This window comes from Macaca mulatta, chromosome 15 (assembly GCF_049350105.2).
Source record: "Macaca mulatta isolate MMU2019108-1 chromosome 15, T2T-MMU8v2.0, whole genome shotgun sequence".
NCBI classification, from domain to species: Eukaryota; Metazoa; Chordata; class Mammalia; order Primates; family Cercopithecidae; genus Macaca; species Macaca mulatta.
The window spans coordinates 1,989,805-2,010,778 of NC_133420.1; the positions used below are offsets into that span (position 1 = coordinate 1,989,805).

The 20,974-nt window shown below is 41.7% G+C and overlaps 1 long non-coding RNA gene across 1 annotated transcript; it reads left to right on the forward strand.

Moving 5' to 3' along the window:
- Positions 1-2,079: 2,079 nt before the first annotated feature.
- LOC144334904 (uncharacterized) lies at positions 2,080-20,603 on the forward strand. The gene is made up of 2 exons (XR_013405159.1): positions 2,080-2,218; positions 17,839-20,603. It is a non-coding gene; the product is annotated as an uncharacterized LOC144334904 (long non-coding RNA).
- The last annotated feature ends 371 nt before the right edge of the window (positions 20,604-20,974 follow it).

Consider the following 20,974-nt stretch of genomic DNA (forward strand, 5'->3'; position numbering starts at 1 on the left):
CGGAACCAAGAGATGGGCGGACACTGAATGCCTGACTCCAAGGTTATCACCTCAGAAAACAAGTCTGTTTAAGTCCGTAGTAACAGTGTTAGTACTTTCACTGAACCTGCACTCAACACTGGAGAACCTCCCTGTGTTATGAAGACGATCTGAAAAATAACATTAATTCACAACGTAGAGTGATGATTCAGCCACAGAAAATAAAACTGACATAATCCACTACAAGTCACACTATGTCTTTCTTTAAGACTGGTTTATGATGCAGAAAAGAGGCAGTTTGAGATCTAAAATACTTAAACTGGCAAACACCTTGTTTCCCTGAATTCTCACAACCGTGGCATCAGCTAGAGTAAGACAGAGTGGTTTTCAGAGCTTCCAGAACAGCAGAACAGATCAATCATAAATATGCAAAAGTGATCTGAAAATAGAATTAATTAATATTCCACGTTTTGGCTTAAACTAGTCATGTGATTTCCAATAAGTGGGAAACATTCACACCAATTTTTATAAGAAAGTTCAATGTGAACACATAGTACAGAACATTGCCTTTGTTTTGGAATTTATTTATTTAATATGACAATTTCATTTGTATTTAGTTATTCCTGATGTTGAATGCTCATCTTTATTAATGATGAGCTACCCATTTTCTGACTGAGGAAACAGAAAATTGTCACTGCCTAACAGCAATACTCAAAACAGCCTGTATGAAAGGAAAAGGTATATCTGTGTGCACACAGATGCATACACATGCATACACGTACCTATACATGTACACACGTGTGTACATATGTGCATACACATACACACATACACGTGTATGCACGTGCACACGTGCATGCACATGTACACGTGTGTGCATGAGCGCACATGCATGCACACATACGCACATACATGCATACACACGCATATGCACATACACGTACACTCATATACACACATACATATACACACGTACACATGCACACACATACATGCATATACACGTGCACATGGACACGTGGACACGCACATACACACGCATACACACATGCACACACATGCATGCGTACATGCATACGTAAGTATCATCTCAGGTACGTGGATTCAAAATTCTGATGCAAACGAATAATTACAAAACAGGGTAGGGTGTCAACAAGTGAGAATTGAGATGAAAGTTCTGATATGTTCCAGAGACAATACGGGAGGTCGTCACATCACATAAATATCTTACCCATTTTAAACGTGACAATTCCTGCCAACATCGGCCTGGATTAAGATGATTTCATTGACATAAGGAACAGAAAATATAATATTTATTCTAATGAGATTCTGTAATCATTACATTATTTTCACAATTATAAGTAATCACTAAATAACTTCCTCCCAAGGATCTAAAAATAAAAATAAGATAACAAAAGAAGGTCACAGTCCTGACAGCTTTATCATGCAAATCACAACTGTGAAAATTAAGCATGTTTTTGAGACTATGCCCTCCTCAAATATCCTTCCTGGAATTTTGTACCAGTAATGGCTGGTAATTCATTGTTATACCAGCTGGAAAGTATATCATTTGGGGTATGTGAAGTAAACATGTAAAGAGAAATGACCACACACACCTGAAACCAGGCCTCATTTCACAACTGTTTCCTACTTTCGATTTGCTTAGTTTACTTCATGAGGTATCTCGAGGAGAGAAAGCAGAGCTGGGATCTGCCCTGAGGCTGCTTCGGGAAGAGCTGGGTGGGCACCAAGACCCTCAGGCCGAGGGCTGAGCTGCGTGGCTATGACCCCATCACTGCAGCTCCCCAAGCGTGTGTCCCTGTGTGTCACGCAAACCCCTGCCACACAGGTGACACACGCCACACGCCTGACACAGGCTCAGCACACAGGGAGCTGCAGGGGCCTTTGAAAGCAGTATGCTGAGAATAGATAGGGCTCAAGGACAGTATCTCCAATTGAACTTTTAATGAACTCCCGTAGGCGCCAAGAAGGCGGGCAGATAAGGAAGAGCATAGAAACAAAGAACTGAGTAGAAGGTTACATCTGGGAAAAGAAAGTTTGTTTTGCATTGCATTCTTTCTGCTGACGTGGGGTTTATGGAGTATAAATAAAGTGAGGCGGAGGCTCTGAGCGCGGCCGCCATGTTCTCTGTGTGTCTTTGTCTTTTGTGTGTTCTTTCATTCTCCACCACCCCCGGCACGGACCCCAACAAGTGGCGCAGCGAGCAGGGTCAGCACGGGTGAGTAGGGGAGAACAAGAAGGGGAACCCCCTAGGGGCGGGTAAGGCCCGGATATTGTTAAGGGGAACCTTCTTAAGCTTTCATTATGGGGAATTCCATCTCTCTGGCCTCAGAATATTTACGGCTGTTTCAAGGACTGTTGCTGTCTATAGGAGTAAAAGTGAAAGAAAAAGACTTTGAAGTGATGGTTTGCCCATGTTGAACAACATTGTTACTGGTTTCAGTATCAGACTAAAGTGCAGCTGAATCGCAGAGAATGGTTACAGGTAGTAAAAACTCTGCTTAGAGCTCTCCAGTTAGGGGATATTATGCCTCTAAAATTGTGGACCTTGTGTGACTCTATCACTCAGACATTAGAGTTACTTGAGACTGATTCAGAGTGTGGTAATGTAGCCACAGGAGGAAAGATATCTGAGGATTTGGAAAAAATAAAAATAAAATAAATCTGAAATGGAGCCCATTTGTGCCAGGATAACAGAGGATGGGGGGGGGGGGTAGCAAAAGGGGGAGAAGAGAAAAAGCCAGCTCTTCCTTCTTCTAAGGGAAATTCTGACATGCAGTGTATTATGGAAATGCTTCAACAAATATTACAGATATATTCTTCTAATTCACCTTTGCGAGCTTTCCCTGTTTCTTTTCCTTCTGCCCTGTTAAAAGAGGATTTTCCAGTGCCTCCAACCCCCCGGCTTCCTTATCTTTACCTTTGTTTGGCAAAGTTGAAGCCCTGTTCACATCAGACATACTTTAAATTTATACTAAACACCTGTTTAATATGTTAAAACCAGTGTATATGTATATCTTATTGTTTGTTAAAATATTATGAGTATTTCAATAGTCAATAAATAAACACATTAATATTAACTATTAATATTAATATAGTATTAATAACCCCAGCTAGGAAATTGTTATGTTATAGGGGTGCATAGGTTCCACCAATTTACACTCCAAACAGAAGTTGAATATTCGAGCTGCTTAATACATTAACTACCTCTTGATATTTTCTGTGTTTTTAAATTTTAACCATTGTATTGTGTATGTAATGATTCTCAATTTGGTATTAATATACATATTTCCTAGTGAGTAATGATGTTAGACATATAGGTTTATTGTCATTTCTTTGTTCTGCTACTTTTGGTTGGGTTATTTGCCTTTTCTTATTAATATGTTGAGATTCTTTATATTTGGGGATATGACTATTATTATATATTATATATACTTTTAATTAAAAAAAAAATTTTAAGGAGCTGGATCTGTTTCCAATTATTTGTGCTTCTTTTGCTCCTAATGCTCAGTTTTCAAATGGTGGCAATAATGTCCAATTTAATGCCTTACAAATTAAATTTTTAAAAAGAAATGAAAGCTGCCATTTCTAACTATGGACCTCAATCTCCTTTTATCCTTGGTCTTCTTGATATTTTTCATCAGAAAATTTGATAATTCCTATAGACTGGAAGACTTTGGGGAAGGCTTTTCTTGATCGTTCTCAGTGGTTACAATTGCACAGCTGGTAAATGAACAAGGCACATGTATAGGCTAGAAAAAATGTTATGTGTGATCCCCCTGGACCCACTGAGGAACAACTCACAGGCACGGACCAATATGCTACTCTTAATGCTCAGGCTGGTTTAGATGATGTTGCCTTTACTCAAATCAAGACTTTGTTTTTAAGGGCCTGAAATAAGGTAGAGATAACAGGAAAATGTTCCCTTTCCTCTGTGAAGATTTTACAGGGCACAAATGAACTATATTCAGATTTCGTAGCCCGTCTTCAGGATGCTGTCTTCAAAATTGTGGGTGCTGGCCTTGCTTCAAAAATTGTGTTATAAACATTGTCTTTTAAAAATGCTTATGCTGACTGTTAAAAATTGTTAAAATCGTTAAAGGCCAATGGGGCCAATTTAGATAAATATATTAAAACTTGTGTTAGTGTTGGAGGGGCTATTTATGATGCTCAATTATTTGCTGGAGCTTTGTCTAAAGCCTTAAAAGGAAATAACAGACAAGGTGTTTGTTTGCAGTGTGGTAAACCTAGACATTTCAAAAAAAAGAATGTCATAAAAATTGAACACTTTTATCCCTCAAGGCAGAAAGCTGCCTTCAGAGGTGTACAAATATTGTGGTAAAGGTCGACATTGGACAAATAAATGTCGTTCCAAAACTGATAAAAGTGGAAATTTACTGTCTCCTCTCCTGGGAAACGGGAGCCGGGGCCCACAGGCTTGGGGCCCCAACAATTACAATAGAAGTCTACTACAATATTCAGTGAGCAATGGCCTACAACATTAAGGAATAAATTCAAGTCCTCCTTAAGGATCCCACACCTTACCCCAGTTTCTCAGCTTTATGCGGCAACTAAGCAGAGCGCCGCTGCTGACTTAGCTATTACTCAGCCTTATACTTTGTCTCCTAATAGAGGAGTATATAAATTAGCTATTAGAGTGTGTGGCCCTTTGCCAAAAGGACATGATATTACTAATAAAATGTTTATTTTGGTACAAGTTTCACAATTTATACGCCTAGAGGCAGGGGAACGTATTCTCAATAGAGAGGGTTTCGTAGCACAGAAAAAACTGTTTTTTGGGAAACTTTAGTTTCTAATCAAAAGCCCTTATGTTCATTGCACATTAATGGGATAGTTTTAAAAGAGTTAATTGATACGGGGGTGAATATGTCTATTATTTGTTTAAATTAGTGGCCTATACAATGGGAAAAAAGACAAGTTTCAATTATACTCACTGGCTTGGGTGCTGCTTCTGTGATTTATCAAGACGTAGAACCTTTAACCTGTGTCGGTCCTAAAGGTCAACAAGGTCAAGTGTTTTTTTTAATTTTTATATTGTTCCTATCAATATTAATTTTTGGGAACAAGATCTTTCACAACAATTTGCTGCTTTTTTAAACATTCCTCATATTTCCTCAGCTGCCAAAAATAAGATGTTCAAAATGGGCTACAATCCTTTAAACTCATAGCCACCACTCCTATTTAGGTGAAACAGTGACTATTATTTAAAGAAATACTTAGGACTCTAAAAGAGTAAGTCAAAAAACAAATGGCCGAGAGGAATATAAAGCCACGTATTTCTGCATGGAATTCCTGTCTTTGTCTTGTCTTAAAATTATAAATGTTTACATTAAACCTAGGGAAAGTTTACAGCCTGGTCTTCCTAATCCTGCCCTTATCCCACAAAGTTAAAACCAGAGAAAAGCAGCAAGATGCTTTTGTATCATTACAAACTCAGCTTTCTTTCTACTCACTTAATATTGCCACAGAAAAAATTTAACTGGATTTTCTTATCAATATTTAGGTTATACCTTGGGGGCACAAAATATTCGACCCCAAAAAATTCAAATTCGACGTGATCATTTAAAAACATTAAATGATTTTCAAAAGCTTCTAGGAGACATTAATTGGATGCGTCCTGTTTTAGGAATACCAACATATCAGTTATAACATCTTTTTTCTATTCTAGAAGGAGACAGTCACTTGGACAACTCACGGCATTTAACTCCTTTGGCTTTACAGGAACTCCAGCCTGTTGAAGAGCAACTTCAAAAGGCCCTTCCTTTTGTTTATTTCATACTTTACCTTCTCCCACAGGAATGATTCATCAAACTAGTCGACCACTAAAATGGATCTTTTTGTCCAATAAAATATCTAAACGCTTGGCTACTTATATCGATCGTTTAGCTGAACTGATCATCAAAGGACGGCATCACTGTCGACAACTTTGGGGAGGAGATCCTTCCTTAATTATCTCTCAATTCACTCATAGTCAGATCACTTATCTTCTTGCAACTTCTGATTCTTGGCAAGAAGCTTCATCAATCTTGAGTTACAGTTTATCCTTATCCCTCGGTGCAATAGGGAGAATTGTTTGCTATTCTCATGGTCTTACTTGATTTCCCTACTACTGGTTGTAACATTGTTAGTGATTCTCAATACGCCGTTTATGTTACTTCTTATATTTCTCAGGCCACTTTACCTCTTTGTACTACTTCTTCTCTTCAGAAATTATTTTCTTTGTTGTCCTTTACTTTGAGCCAACGTCGAGCTCCTTTATTCATCACTCATCTTCGTTCTCATTCTCAACTTTCTGGGCCATTAGTTCATGGTAATACTCAGATTGATTTGCTTTTAATCGGCCACCTACATGCTGCAGAACAAAAATATACTCTACATCACACTAATAGTTCTGGCCTTCAACGATGGTTTCATTTAACTCATAAACAAGCTCGTTCTCTTATTCGAGCTTGTCCTTCCTGTGCTCCTTTGAGCATTCCATCCTTCCAACCTGGGGTTAATCCACGAGGTGTCCCTTCTTTTAGACGATTAAAGTATGTTCATCATACCATTGATACCTTTTCTCATTTCTGTTATTACTCATCTCTTAGCTTATTTCGCCATCATGGGCATTCCTCATACTTAAAACTAATAATGCCCCTGCCTATGTCTCTCGTAAATTACAAGTTTTCTTACAGCAATACAATATTCAACATATCACCGGTATCCCGGGCAACAGTCAAGGTCAAGCCATCATTGAGCGCACAAATTTAACTTTAAAAACTTAACTATTAAAACAAAACAAAAAGGGGGAAATGAGCCCCCCAGAAACCAGATTTTGAAACCAGATTTTGAAGGTTCTTTTTACCTTAATTTTTTTGAATCAATGGAGACAATTGCAAGACTCTGCTGTCGTAACCCATCTTTCCTCAACTCCCTCGGTGATAGTCCCTGCTGACAGTTTAAAGGTTTGGTATCCTAATGAAGAAGGTAAGCATGTTCAAGGGCAAGTTCTAAAACAGGGACGGGGCTATGCTCTTGTCCTTACAGGGAGTGGACCTGAGTTGTTTCCTACAAGATGATTGAAACCCTGTTGAAAAGAAAACTGGATTCAGCATGCATTTCTTCCTTTGTTAGATGTGCCTCGGCGGGAGACTTATTTCTCTTAGTGAGGCTTTGTATGAATATTGGACTTATATTCCCTTTCCACCCTTGTATCAGGGAGTCGCCTGAGAGGAGGCGGAAATTAAGGTTTTCACCAATAACATTACTTGGATGCCATCCCCCATATGGACAAGGACAACATAGAACGGGAAACAGCAATTATAATCAGCACATACCAATTTGGAGTGGAAGGACTTCCAATATGTATGGGAAATAGTCCTCATTGTCTCCGAAAATCACATGAAGCTTGGGCTGTTCGTTATAATCATAGTCATGTGGCTGCTAATACTGTTATTATTGTAACTAGAAGTTTTTAATATAATCATACTGTATATAGTAATGAAACTATTCCTAGTTCTTTACTTTTTTGTCCTATTCTAGACGTTTCTCCTAATATTGAGGTGCTGGAGTGACAATAATGTCGGGGAACTAAACCCCGGATTTTATTAGAATACAACGGGATGCAAATAACTGATTGAAGTGTGCACGGTGATTTTCAAACAAAATTTAGTCACATACCTTTGAAATGACACTGGGTAAATAAAAGTATTGCTGCTAACAGTAATGAAACCTTGGTATGGCGTGAAGGAGGCCTGAAGTACAGAGTTATTTTTGGAAGTTGTTAGTTGCAGGCGATGCCATTAGCACTTTTGTGGGGAATATGCCCCTTAATCTTTCTAACCCAAATAACTCCTTTCATATTCAGTTATATCGGAATACCTCCTGATATATTATTTCTTGTGTCCGTAAGCCCCACCTATTATTAGCAGGAAATTTGACATGGGATAATCTTACGGGGATTGTTAATAGTACAGATACGTGTACATTTTTGTCTTGCCTCAATCATTCCTGGTGGCACAATTTTACTGAGGATATTTATATCCTCAGGGCTCGTAAGGAAATTTGGCTACCTGTTAACCTTACGTGACCATGGGGGGCATCACCTCCTGAGACTTATATTTGGACTTCTCTCCAGTGAACCCTCCGTGCCCTTGGACTTATAATTGCCTCGGTGATGAGCCTTGTCGCCATGGTCTCCACTGCAGCCATAGCAGGACTCGCTCTTCGTCAAAGCATACAAAATGCTGAATTTATGCAGCAATGGCACGAACAATCTCACCGGTTATGGCTTCAACAACGAAACATTGATTCTCAACTTGCTGAAAGATTGGACAACATGGAGCAAGCATTGACATGGCTTGGAGATCAGCTCACTGTACTCAGTACTCGGATGACATTACAATGTGATTGGAACTCCACTCAATTTTGTGTAACGCCTGTGCCTTTTAACATCTCTCAAAATTGGACTGTAATCCGAAAATTATTAGTAGGCCATAAAAATATTAGTTTGGACATCCAAGAGCTCACTCAGAACATTTCCGAAGCATTTCAACAACAATTACATGTGTTGTCCGGAACTGTAACCCTTCAGGAGCTGGGTCAGCGCCTTGCTTTAACCCATGGACCCAGATGAAGATATGGATTTCTACAATCTCTGGAAGTATATTGCTTTGGGCACTTGGATTGGGTCTACTTCTTTTGGTGATTCGATGCTCCCTCCGTCGCCTCCAAAAACAAAAGAAAACACAAGAACAAATATCGGCTACCTTTTTAGGATTGAGGCAAAACAAAAAAAAAGGGGGGGGTGAAATGCAGGGGCCTTTGAAAGCAGTATGCTGAGAATAGATAGGGCTCAAGGACAGTATCTCCAATTGAACTTTTAATGAACTCCCGTAGGCGCCAAGAAGGCGGGCAGATAAGGAAGAGCATAGAAACAAAGAACTGAGTAGAAGGTTACATCTGGGAAAAGAAAGTTTGTTTTGCATTGCATTCTTTCTGCTGACGTGGGGTTTATGGAGTATAAATAAAGTGAGGTGGAGGCTCTGAGCGCGGCCGCCATGTTCTCTGTGTGTCTTTGTCTTTTGTGTGTTCTTTCATTCTCCACCACCCCCGGCACGGACCCCAACAGGGAGCGATCAGTAAGTGGTGACTAGAGAGAAGTGACGGCCTTCAGCGTGGATGGAGAAAACAGGCCACAGACTCACAGAGGAAACGCCACAGATCCACAGACGGAGAAAACACCACAGACGCACGGACGGAGGAAACACCACAGACGCACGGAGGGAAGAAAAGCGCCACAGACGCATGGAGGGAGGAAAAGTGCCACAGACGCAGGGACGAAAGAAATGCCACTGACACACGGATGGAAGAAACACCACAGACGCATGGATGGAGGAAACGTGCCACAGAGGCACACACGGAGAAAACAGGCCACAGATGCACGAACGGAGGAAACGCCACACATGCACGGACGGAGGAAACAGGGCAGAGACGCCCACACACCAGTGTGGAACGTCGGACAGGAACGTCCTGGCCATGCACTGTCCACTCCCCCTAGAGACTTCCCACCCCAGAGCACTCAGGATGGCTGTGGAGCGCCTGCCACGCACCCCAGAGGCGAAGCTGGGGAGCCAGAGATGAACAGGTTCACGTCCATCAAATGCAGCTGCAGTCCCTGTAATAACTGCAGGTCACTATTAAACAGAAGGGCACCTCACTTGGAATAAAAGCACTCTGCATAAAAGAACTAAAGATTGGCTGGAGACAGCTTAGAAACCGTCACCATTATTCTTGTTAGTGACAGCGAAGCTTCAAGAGTGGTCATTTTTCCTGTAGAAATCCCACAGAGGTGATTCCTGGAACTCATTTAGAATATTTCTTTCCCAGAAACCACACAACCAAGAACTTAATAGTGCCGTCTCTTGACCAGAAAGATTCAGATTTCTGATGAAACTAAACCCTGTCCAGCCTCCTGATTCTAGAAGATGCTATACAGAAAAGCTAACTCAAAGGGGTCTCATTTCTTTTGTCGTCCATGACACATATAAAAAAAAATTTTAAATATTCAAAAAATGTAGGAATTGTACAGTGAATACCCATGTGTCTACCCCCTGGATCACAGATTAGATTTAAATGTAAAGTTCTAAAGGTTCCCAGCTAAGGAAACGTGCAGTGTAAGCCTCTACCTGGTTAGAACCAAGGGGAATGGAATGAGCTTTCCCCAGCCTTGCTGCTCAGCTGGGAGGAGCTGCCACAGCTCAGCCACCCCACCCCAGAGCACCCAGGATGGCTGTGGAGTTCCTGCCACCCACCCCAGACGTGAGGCTGGATAACCAATCGCGGTGTTAAGAATGAGCCAGCCTTTAGAGGCCATGTGGTCTATACTTGAATAGAAAATGTTCCAGGAAACTAAAGATTCCAATGCGTGTGCTGAATTCCTAACCATTTGAAACCCAGGCTCCTCATCTATATACAAAGAACAACGCTCTCTCCTGGGAAAGCATTTCAGAAGCACGAAAAAGGATCCACATGAGAGCAGCTGAAAACTACAAGGCATCATGCAATTATAAACCTTTTTCTATATCTTTGTTTCAAGGAATGTCAGCATTCTAAATATTGCAGTTCATCCCACATCACCTTTCAGGAGCAAATCATAACGATCAAAACTATCAGCAGAATCACTACCAGCTCAGTCACCACGTGCTTCTTCTTCCTGCATGACAATTCCTGCAGAACGATGGGACCATCCCAGAATGGCTCCCTGCCATCATGTGCCCATTCTCCTTCCCCAGGGAGCTATTCCTGTACTCATGGGGCATGGGAAACCTGTATAACGTCACCAGAAAGTCCTTGTTTGACTTACACACTTCCCAGAAGGGCTGATTTTATCCAGACTCCTAACTGTGTCAAACACTAAACCTAAAAAATCATCAAGAAACCAAAGAAATGTAAGGCCAGGTCCTGCCCCAGGTGCATGGCTACTAGGGGAGAAATAGAAAATGAGACATGAAAGGAAACTTTTAAGATATTCAGACCATCACTGGATGATTCCAGGAACCCATTACAGATCATTGCTGTTCCTAATAACAGGAAAGAAATTCTAAAATCCCAACAGGCATGGTGAGTCCCTCACTTGCATGAAGTGAAAATAATAATCCATCACTCTCTTCAAAAGGACAAAAGAAAAACTCTACTTCCTCTTCATATTAATTTGTGTAAAGCAACTTAAGTGAGAAAATCTTAATGTCTGGACTGTGATATCAATAGCAAAATAATCCCAAGATTCCCAATTAAAAGATACAGACGGCCTGAATGACTTTAAAACAAGAAAAACTGACTATATGCTGCCTACAAAAAACTCAGTTCAGCCGCAAAGACACACATAGACTAAATGTGAAGGGATGGAAAAACACATTCCACATTAATGGAAATCAAAAGTGAGCAAGAGTAGCCATATTTATTTCAGATCAATCACAATTTAAGTCAAAAACTGTAAAAAGGAGAAGAAAAGGTAATTATATAATAAAGAGATCAAAATAGCAAAAGGATATAACAATTACGAGTATATGTGCACCCAACAACAAAGCACTCAGATATGTAAAGCAAATATTAGTAGATCTAAATAGAAAGAGAGGTCTGGCGCAGTGCCTCATGCCTATAATCCCAGCATTTTGGGAGGGATGTGGAGGCAGGTGGATCACCTGAGGTCAGGAGTTTAATACCAGTCTGGCCAACATGGTGAAACCTTCTCTCTACTAATACAAAAAATTAGCCCAGCATGGTGGCACATGCCTGTAATCCCAGCTACTTGGGAGGCTGAGCCAGGAGAATCACTTGAACTCAGGAGGTGGAGGTTGCAATGAGTTGAGATTGCACCTCTGCACTCCAGCCTAGGCAACAACAGCAAAACTCTGTCTCAAATAAATTTATATATACATAAATACACACACACACACACATATATATATGTGTGCGTGTATATATATATATATATATATATATATGGAGAGAGAGAGAGACAGAGAGAGACAGGGAGACACCAACACAACAATAGTAGGAGCTTCAAAATCCCACTGTCAGCACTGGAGGTCATCTAGACAAAAAATAACAACAAAACATCAAATTTAAAGTCCAGTGTAGACCAAATGGACCTATCAGACATTTACAGAACATTTCATCCAACAGATACATAATGCACATTCTTCTCCTCAGCACATGGAACATTCTCTAGAATCCACCACATGTTAGGCTACAAAAGAATTCTCAATACATTTTTTCTAAAATTGAAATAACATCTAGGATATTCTCAGACTCTAACAGAATAAAGCTATAAATCAACAACAAGGAACAGACACTTCTCAAAAGAAGACATTTATGCAGCCAATAGAGACATGAAAAAATGCTCATAATATAGAATGAGACCACCACTTCTCCTGTTGTCTTTCCCAACTTTTCCCCGTCTCCCCTTTTCCCTAGTTTATAAGACAGGAGAAGGGGGAGAAAACAAAAAGTTGGAAGGAAACAGAAGTAAGATAAATAGCTAGACGACCTTGGCACCACCACCTGGCCCTGGTGGTTAAAATAATAATAATAATATTAACCCCTGACCCAAACTACTAGTGTTATCTGTAAATTCCAGACATTGTCTGAGAAAGCACTGTAAAACGTTTTGTTCTGTTAGCTGATGCATGTAGCCTCCCATCATGTTTTGTCTGCGGCTAGTCCTGCTACAATAATCACTCGCCATCAGAGAAATGCAAATCAAAACCACAATGAGATACCATCTCACACCAGTTAGAATGGCGATCATTAAAAAGTCAGGAAACAACAGGTGCTGGAGAGGATGTGGAGAAATAGGAACACTTTTACACTGTTGGTGGGACTGTACACTAGTTCAACCATCGTGGAAAACAGTGTGGTCATTCCTCAAGGATCTAGTACTAGAAATACCATTTGACTCAGCCATCCCAATACTGGGTACATACCCAAAGGATTATAAATCATGCTGCTATAAAGACACATGTACATGTATGTTTATTGCGGCACTATTCACAACAGCAAAGACTTGGAACTAATCCAAATGTCCATCAATGACAGACTGGATTAAGAAAATGTGGCACATATACACCATGGTATACTATGCAGCCATAAAAAAGGATGAGTTCATGTCCTTTGTAGGGACATGGATGGAGCTGGAAACCATCATTCTCAGCAAACTATCGCAAGGACAGAAAACTAAACACCGCAAGTTCTCACTCATAGGTGGGAAATGAACAGTGAGATCACTTGGACACAGGAAAGGAAACATCACACACTGGAGCCTGTTGTGGGGAGGGGGGAGGCGGGAGGAGGGAGGGATAGCATTAGGAGATATACCTAATGTAAATGATGAGTTAATGGGTGCAGCATACCAACTTGGCACGTGAATACACATGTAATAAACCTGCACATTGTGCACATGTACTCTAGAACAAAAAGTTTAATTAAAAAAAAAATCAACAACAAGGAGAACTTTCAAAACTGTATAAATACATAGAAATTACACAATATGCCCTTGAATAGCCAATGGGTCAATGAAGAAATGAAGAAGGAAATTTAAAAATTTCTTGAAATAAATGAAAACAGAAACACAACATATCAAAGTTTATGGTATACAGCAAAAGCAGTATTAAGAGGAAAGTTTATAACAATGAACTCCTACATTTAAAAAACAGATTTAAAATAAACAACCTAACAACGAACTGCAATGAGCTAGAAGAGCAAGAACAAATCAAATCCAAAAGTGGTAGAAGAAAAGAAATAACAAAGATCAAAGAGGAACTAAATAAACTTGAAACTAACAAATATAAAAATGAAGAAAAAAATATTGGTTTTTTGAAAAGATAAATAAAATAGACAAACCATTAGCTACACTAAGCAAACAAAAAGAAATCCCAAAGAAATAAAATTAGAAACAGAAAAGGAGAATGATAGTTGATACTACAGAAATACAAGGGATCATTACAGACTATTTTGAACAATTGTATGTCAACAGATTGGAAAATCTAGAAGAAATGGATAAATTCCCGGACACGTACAACCTACCAAGATGGAACCAAGAAGAAACGGAAATCCTGAAGAGACCAATAATGAGTAACACGTATGACTAAGTAATAATAAAAAGTCTCCCAACAAAGAAAACCCCAGAACTAGGTGACTTCGCAGCTGAACTCTACACATTTTTATTTCAATTCTTCTCAAACTATCCCAAAAGTATTGAAGAGGAGGGAATTCTGCCAAGTTCATTCTTCAAGACCAGCATTACCCTGATACCAAAATAAGGCAAGGACACAATAAAAAGAGAAAACTATAGGTCAATATTCCTGATGAACACAGATGCAAAAATCCTCAACAAAATACTAACAAACTGAATCCAACAGCAAATCAAAAAGATTATACACCATGATCAAGTGGGATTTATCCCACGATGCAAGGATTGCTCATCAAACACAAATCAATAATCATGCTACATCACATCAACAGAATTAAGGACAAAAACCATAATATCATTTCGATAGATACAGAAAAAGCATTTGATAAAATTCAACGCTGCTTCATGATAGAAAGTCTCAACAAACGAGGCACTGAAGGAAACATACCTCAACACAATAAAGGCCATATGTGACAAACCCACAGCTAACATAATGGGGAATGGGGAAACACTAAGAGCTTTTTCTCTGAGATCTGTAAAAGACAAGGACGCCCACTTGTGCCACTCCTATTCAACACAGCACTGAACGTCCTAGTCAAGAGCAGTCAGGCAAGAGAAAGAAATCAAGGGCACCCAAAGTGGAAAGGAGGCACTCTAATTATCTGTTTTCAGACAATGTGCTCTTATATATTAAAAAAAAAAAAAAGACTCCAGCAAAAATCTCTTTGAACTGATAAACAAATTCAGTAAAGTTACAGAATACAAAATCAACATATAAATATCAGTAGCATTTCTATAGACCAACAATGAGCCAGTGAAAAAAGAAATCAAGAAAGCAATCCCATTTAACTACAAAAATATAAAATAAAAATAAAAATACCTCAGAAGAAATCTAACCCAGAAGGTTAAAGATCTCTATGAGGAAAACGATATTCTACCCTCGGAAGGTAGAACAGTGGCTTCTAGAGACAGGAAAGGGCGGCGGGAAGGCAGAAAGGGAGAGGTTGTCTAATGGATACAAAATTACATCTAGATAGTAAAAATAAGGGTTAGTGTGCTATAGCCTTGTAGGGTGACTATAGTTTACAATTTATTGTATATTTTCAAGCAGCTAGAAGAGAGGATTTTAAATATTCCCAGCATTAAGAAATGACAAATGTTTGAGATGATGGACATGCTAATTACCCTGAGTTGCTAATTACACACGAAAAACATGTATTGAAATATCATACTGTATCCCATGGATATGTACTATAATGTGTCCATTAAAAATAATAATTGTTAAAAACCCAAGGGTCATTTCTCATGTGTCCTTTGTCAGTGTTGTGGTCCATTGGTGGAGACCTAGCCATTTGCAAGTAAGACTATAGTCACTTGAGCTGAAAGCAAATGAATCGTCACAAAAATTACCACTGGCACCGAGTCTTCTTTCCAGAATTTCCTGCCCACAGCACTGCCACAGTCACTGTGGGCAGGAAAGACACACTAGCACCCAAGTTTCAACCCCAGTAAAGTTGATGCTTTTATTTCTCTGGTTTGGAATAGGTGTGTGTTCATAATTTACGTTTACTCCAACTGTCCCCTTGCTTAAATAGCTTCTTAAGGATAACTTCCTCTTACTAAATCCCAACAGCTTCTGAGCATCCATTATATTCTCCAAAGTAAATAAAAAGAGAAAACGTGTTGAAAGCCTGATAATGTTCACTTAAGAATCCAGCATGATGTACAGCTTGAAATGGCTACTCCACCTTGTTCCTTTACATGACTTTTAAAGTAGCCCCAGTTATTATACATAATTGAAGTCATAATTTCTGCAATACCATTAGGTCCACGAACGGTGGGGCCAGGGGACTTCAAAGTCTGTCTCCGATTTTTTTTTTTTTTAAAAAGGAAAGCTCATGAGAGTAGGTAATGAAAATAAATATTCACACAACTCGGAACAGGGGATGGTGAAACATAAAGCTCCAGCCTGGCACAGGTGTCCAGCCAGTGAGGGTGGGGACACAGACTCATACGGTCCCCACAATCCCTCAGAAATGCCACAGACAGGTGGGTGGCCTGAGACAGAGCCAGGCTCCGAATTCCGGGAGCTGTCTGGCTCATGTGCACCTCATGTGGTCCACACTGCACGAGGATGCCCAACGTCACCAGTCCCGGTGCAGAACACAAGAATGCCCCATGGCATGAGCACCCGCTGCACAGCATAGCCCGAAGGTGCCAGCTCAGACTCCTACACACGCTGGTCACCAAGGCACTGCCCTCCAGGAAGGAGGACCCCAGAGGTCGTGGCAGGGTGAGGTTCTGCTCTTCATCATCCGCGAGCAGAGGGGAAAGTCCCAGCAGACATTTGGGGAGCCTCTACACGTGGTTCTGGGACTCTGAGTGGAGGTTCAAAGATGTCCCCAGGTACGCCAGACTCAAACCTAAAAAAGACCCATTCTTCCAGATATGCCCAGACTGGAACCTATATAGGCCATCCTTCCTAGCTTTTCTCTGGAAAAGCAGGCTTAAAAGAGTATCGACTAAAAGGGGCCACCAGGAAGACAGAAGTCCTATCTTTAAAAAAAGATTTTTTTTTTTTTTTTTAAAAAAGAGGCACTGAGGCTCTGACCCATCTGAGCACAGAGTACATGCTCGGCAGCCTCTGTCAGAGCAGAGCAAGTACACACATGCTCTCCATGCCCTGTGCTCCCAGCACCCGTGCTCCCCGCACCCATGCTTCACACGCCCGTGCTCCCCACACCCGTTCTCCCCGCACCCGTCCTCTCCACGCCCATGCTCCCTACACCTATCTGTGCTCCCCATGCCTATGCTCCCTGCAGCCGTGCTCCCCGCACTGTGCTCCCTGCGCCCATGTCTGCTCCTCGAGCTCTCTTCCACTGGTTTCCTCTGTACATCCCTCTTGATAGTCACTGTCACCTCGAATCACCTGGCTAAATGGAGGTAAAGCAAAAGTCTAGAGTAGCACATTGGAGGACAGAGTGGAAGTGGCTATTTACCAAGCAGGGCTATGAGATGAGCGCATCTGATCCCCATTAATCCTGACGGTCAGTTGATTAGCCCTGTTCAACAGCTGGGGACACTGAGGTGTGGAAGGACGGGCTTGCTTACCCCAGACGATGCTGACAGTGTGGGCCCAGCCCAGTCCCACAGCCACCAGGAGGAGGCTCCTCACTGGGCAGGCGCGGAGGTGCAGCCCAGAGAACGCTTGGGACCCTGGCACAGACTCCTCAGGAAGGAAACAGAAAGGCCCACAGAGACTCAAGCAGCACAGAAGAAGGTCACCCACAAGTTAAAAATAGATGTTTGTGCTTTACCGTCCCAGAGTGCTAAAAATCCAACCCACTCACACGCACAGCCTGACGTGAGCCTGGCCTCCTGCAGCACTGGGCTAAGCGAGAGACGTACCTGCCTCTCTCCCGACAATAGCAGACTTGGCAGCTATTCTTCAATGTACTTGACACGCTTCCGTGAGGGATTAAGCAACACTCTGTCGACACTGGCTAAGTTTAATCCTGACACAGCCAACCATCTAGATCTGCAGTGAACAAACAACTTACTTTGGATGATTCTGCCACTAACAAAGACCCTGAATCTCCCACCAAAGCTTAGTGACACGACTTACCTTTCTGTTTTCATTTCAGGTACACTGGCCCACATGATCTAATTTACCTGCTGATAATGCCTTGGAAAGACCACCAGGGGGCCCCACACCATTTTCAGCTTTAGAGGGATGTGAATTTCCCTTTGATGAGAAAGGTGATGGGGAAATAAAACAAGGATCCAAAACAGATGCCTGTGTGTTTCCTGGGAGTGATAAAGTCAGGAACTGCCTCTGTGTGTCAGGCGAGGGAGTAACAGAGACAATGGCACCAACTCCTGAGACAGAGGACCTGATGCATGGTGCAGCCACCGCCTGTGGCCAAGGAAATTCCAGGGAATGTAGACCCCAGTTGTATGGTACAGCCACCATGTGCGACCACAGAAATTCCAGGAATGCAGACCCTCAGTCACATGGTACAGCCACTATCTGCAGCCACAGAAATTCCAGAGAACGCAGACCCTCAGACACATGGTACAGCCACTATCTATGGCCATGGAAATTCCAAGGAATGCAGACCCTCAGTCACATGGTACAGCCACCATATATGGCCACGGAAATTCCGAGGAATGCATACCCCAGTCGCATGGTGCAGCCACAGCCTGCAGCCACAGAAATTCTGGAGAACGCAGACCCCAGTCGCATGGTACAGCCACTACCTATGGCCATGGAAATTCCAGAGAACAGAGACCCTCATTCCCATGGTACAGCCACCACCTATGGCCACGGAAATTCAGGGGAACGCAGACCCTCAGTCACATGGTACAGCTACCACCTGTGGTCACAGAAATCCTGGGGAACACAGACTCCAGTCGCATGGTGCAGCTACCACCTATGGTCACAGAAATCCTGGGGAACACAGACTCCAGTCGCATGGTGCAGCCACCACCTGCAGTCACGGAAATTCCAGGGAATGCAGACCCCAGTCACATGGTACAGCCACCATCTATGGCCATGGAAATTCCAGGGAACATAGACACCAGTCGCATGGTGCAGCCACCACCTGTGGCCATGGAAATTCTGGGGAATGCAGGCCCCAGTCTCTAAAGTATGAACTTCACTGCAGTGAATGTGGAAGAGTTTCTCTCTGTGCAGAGCTCAGTATCCAGAAGGGGAGATGGCTCCAGGAATGCCTTCCTCCTCTTCAGAGCTCAGGGCCTAGGGCTGACACCCTTGGGAGGGGTCCTTGTTCAGCAATTGTGCCTGGAGAGGGTCCCCCAACACTCACCGTGCACCTCCTAGGAGCGGAGGCTACAACAGGGAGCCAGAGACCAAGCTCTGCTCAGACAACAGTGAGCTGATGGCCTTCCACTCTAAGTTCAACAGGGACCCAGGGACCAAGCTCTGCTCAGACAACAGTGAGTTGATGGCCTTCCACTCTAAGTTCAACAGGGACCCAGGGACCAAGCTCTGCTCAGACAATAGTGAGCAGATGGCCTTCCACTCTAAGTTCAACAGGGACCCAGGGACAAAGTTCTGCTGAGACAACAGTGAACTGATGGCCTTCCACTCTAAGTTCCAACTGCATGGAATGTGTATTCCATGAATGCTTGTTAAATGAATGATTCATATAAGGTCATCTGTGCTGACCTTTGCTGGTCTGCTGACTGTGAGCTTCAGAGCATAGGCCTCATTCCTGGAGCAGCCAGCTCTTCCCAGAGCGACGGCCACTGCAGGGCAAAGCCCAGAGCTTGTCCTGCAGCAACACACTCAGGACCCTGCGCTGGGCACGCTGGGGGCCTCTCCAGCAGAAGATCCCCAGCCCTGACCGTGCAATAACAGTGAACCCCAGGGGAGTCCCAAGTGCTCAAAATCATGTAAATGTCCATTGTGATTTAACATATCAATTTTAGAAGAAAGGGCATATTGCCACCTCCCTCCTCAAACTAGGGACTATAAATCGATCCATCACCCTAACTGAGACTCTGCCTTAAATTCTGCTAAAACTACCATCCAAACACTCAAATTTACATTAGCGTTAAGGGAAAAAAAAAACTAAACCAAACACCTGTAAGAAACGGTCAAGTAACCTGTGATACATCAACCCAAAGATTAAACATGAAAACAATGAAGTAGCAAGATATTAAAAGAATATAAACTCTATGTACATCATGGCCCAAGGTTCTAAAATTACACAGAGACAAAGACTGGAATGGAAGGGGGATATGTTTACAGATACATTTTTTATTTTTTAATATTACTTCTCTAATGTATGATTTGACTAACCAGATAATTCAGTAAAAAATTAAAAAATTAATTATGCCTATAGATAAATATGTAAAGAATCCTTTTCTTTGATGCCAATGGAATTAGTTTGGGTCTGACCCACAGTCTTCAATCTTTTAATTAAGACACAAAAATCATCTTTCAAGCTGTTAGGAAAAAAAGAAGAAAAAGATTGAAAACCAGGAGCCCAGAAAAAAAGGACTCGCTATGTATCACAGCGTCTCTCCACGCCTCTCCACCCCGGACAGTGCTCCCTCTTTCCCCATTTTCATACCTACTGCACAAAACACTTAGTAAAGAACTATCTCAATTCATGAGTCACACAGCACAAAGGGCCAGTGTCGCTGCCAAACATACCCTGCAGCCCCAAAACGAAGAGGCAACTGGTTCCTTCCTTCCTCAGTGAAGGAAGAATGAGAGGCTGCTGGTTGTCATTTTAAATCTCACACCTCAATGTCTTAGCACTTTCCTGCTTTGTTGGTTTCCAGGGCTTATTAAAATTAACCACCCCCACCCCCGCGGATATTGAAGAAAGAAAGCAGGAAGGTTGTGCAGGCTTCCAAGAGGCAGAGCCCTGCTTCCGCACCCACCTCTGTCTTTCTACCCACAGCAGCCGGGTTTACCAATTAGTCTCCCTTAAAGAGCAGTTTATGCTCATCGCGAACAAATGGATGCAATTGCTTCTTTTGAGATGCAGCAAGTTTTGGGCCCTCAGCAAAAAGAAAAAGAAAAAAAAAGAAAGAAAGAAAGAAAGAAAGAAAGAAAGAAAGAAAGAAAGAAAGAAAGAAAGAAAGAAAGAAAGAGAGAGAAAGAAAGAAAGAGAGAGAAAGAAAGAGAGAGAAAGAAAGAAAGAAAAAAGAAAAGAAAAGAAAAGAAAGAAAGAAAGAGAGAAAGAGAGAGAAAGAAAGAGAGAGAAAGAAAGAAAGAAAGAAAAAAGAAAAGAAAAGAAAAGA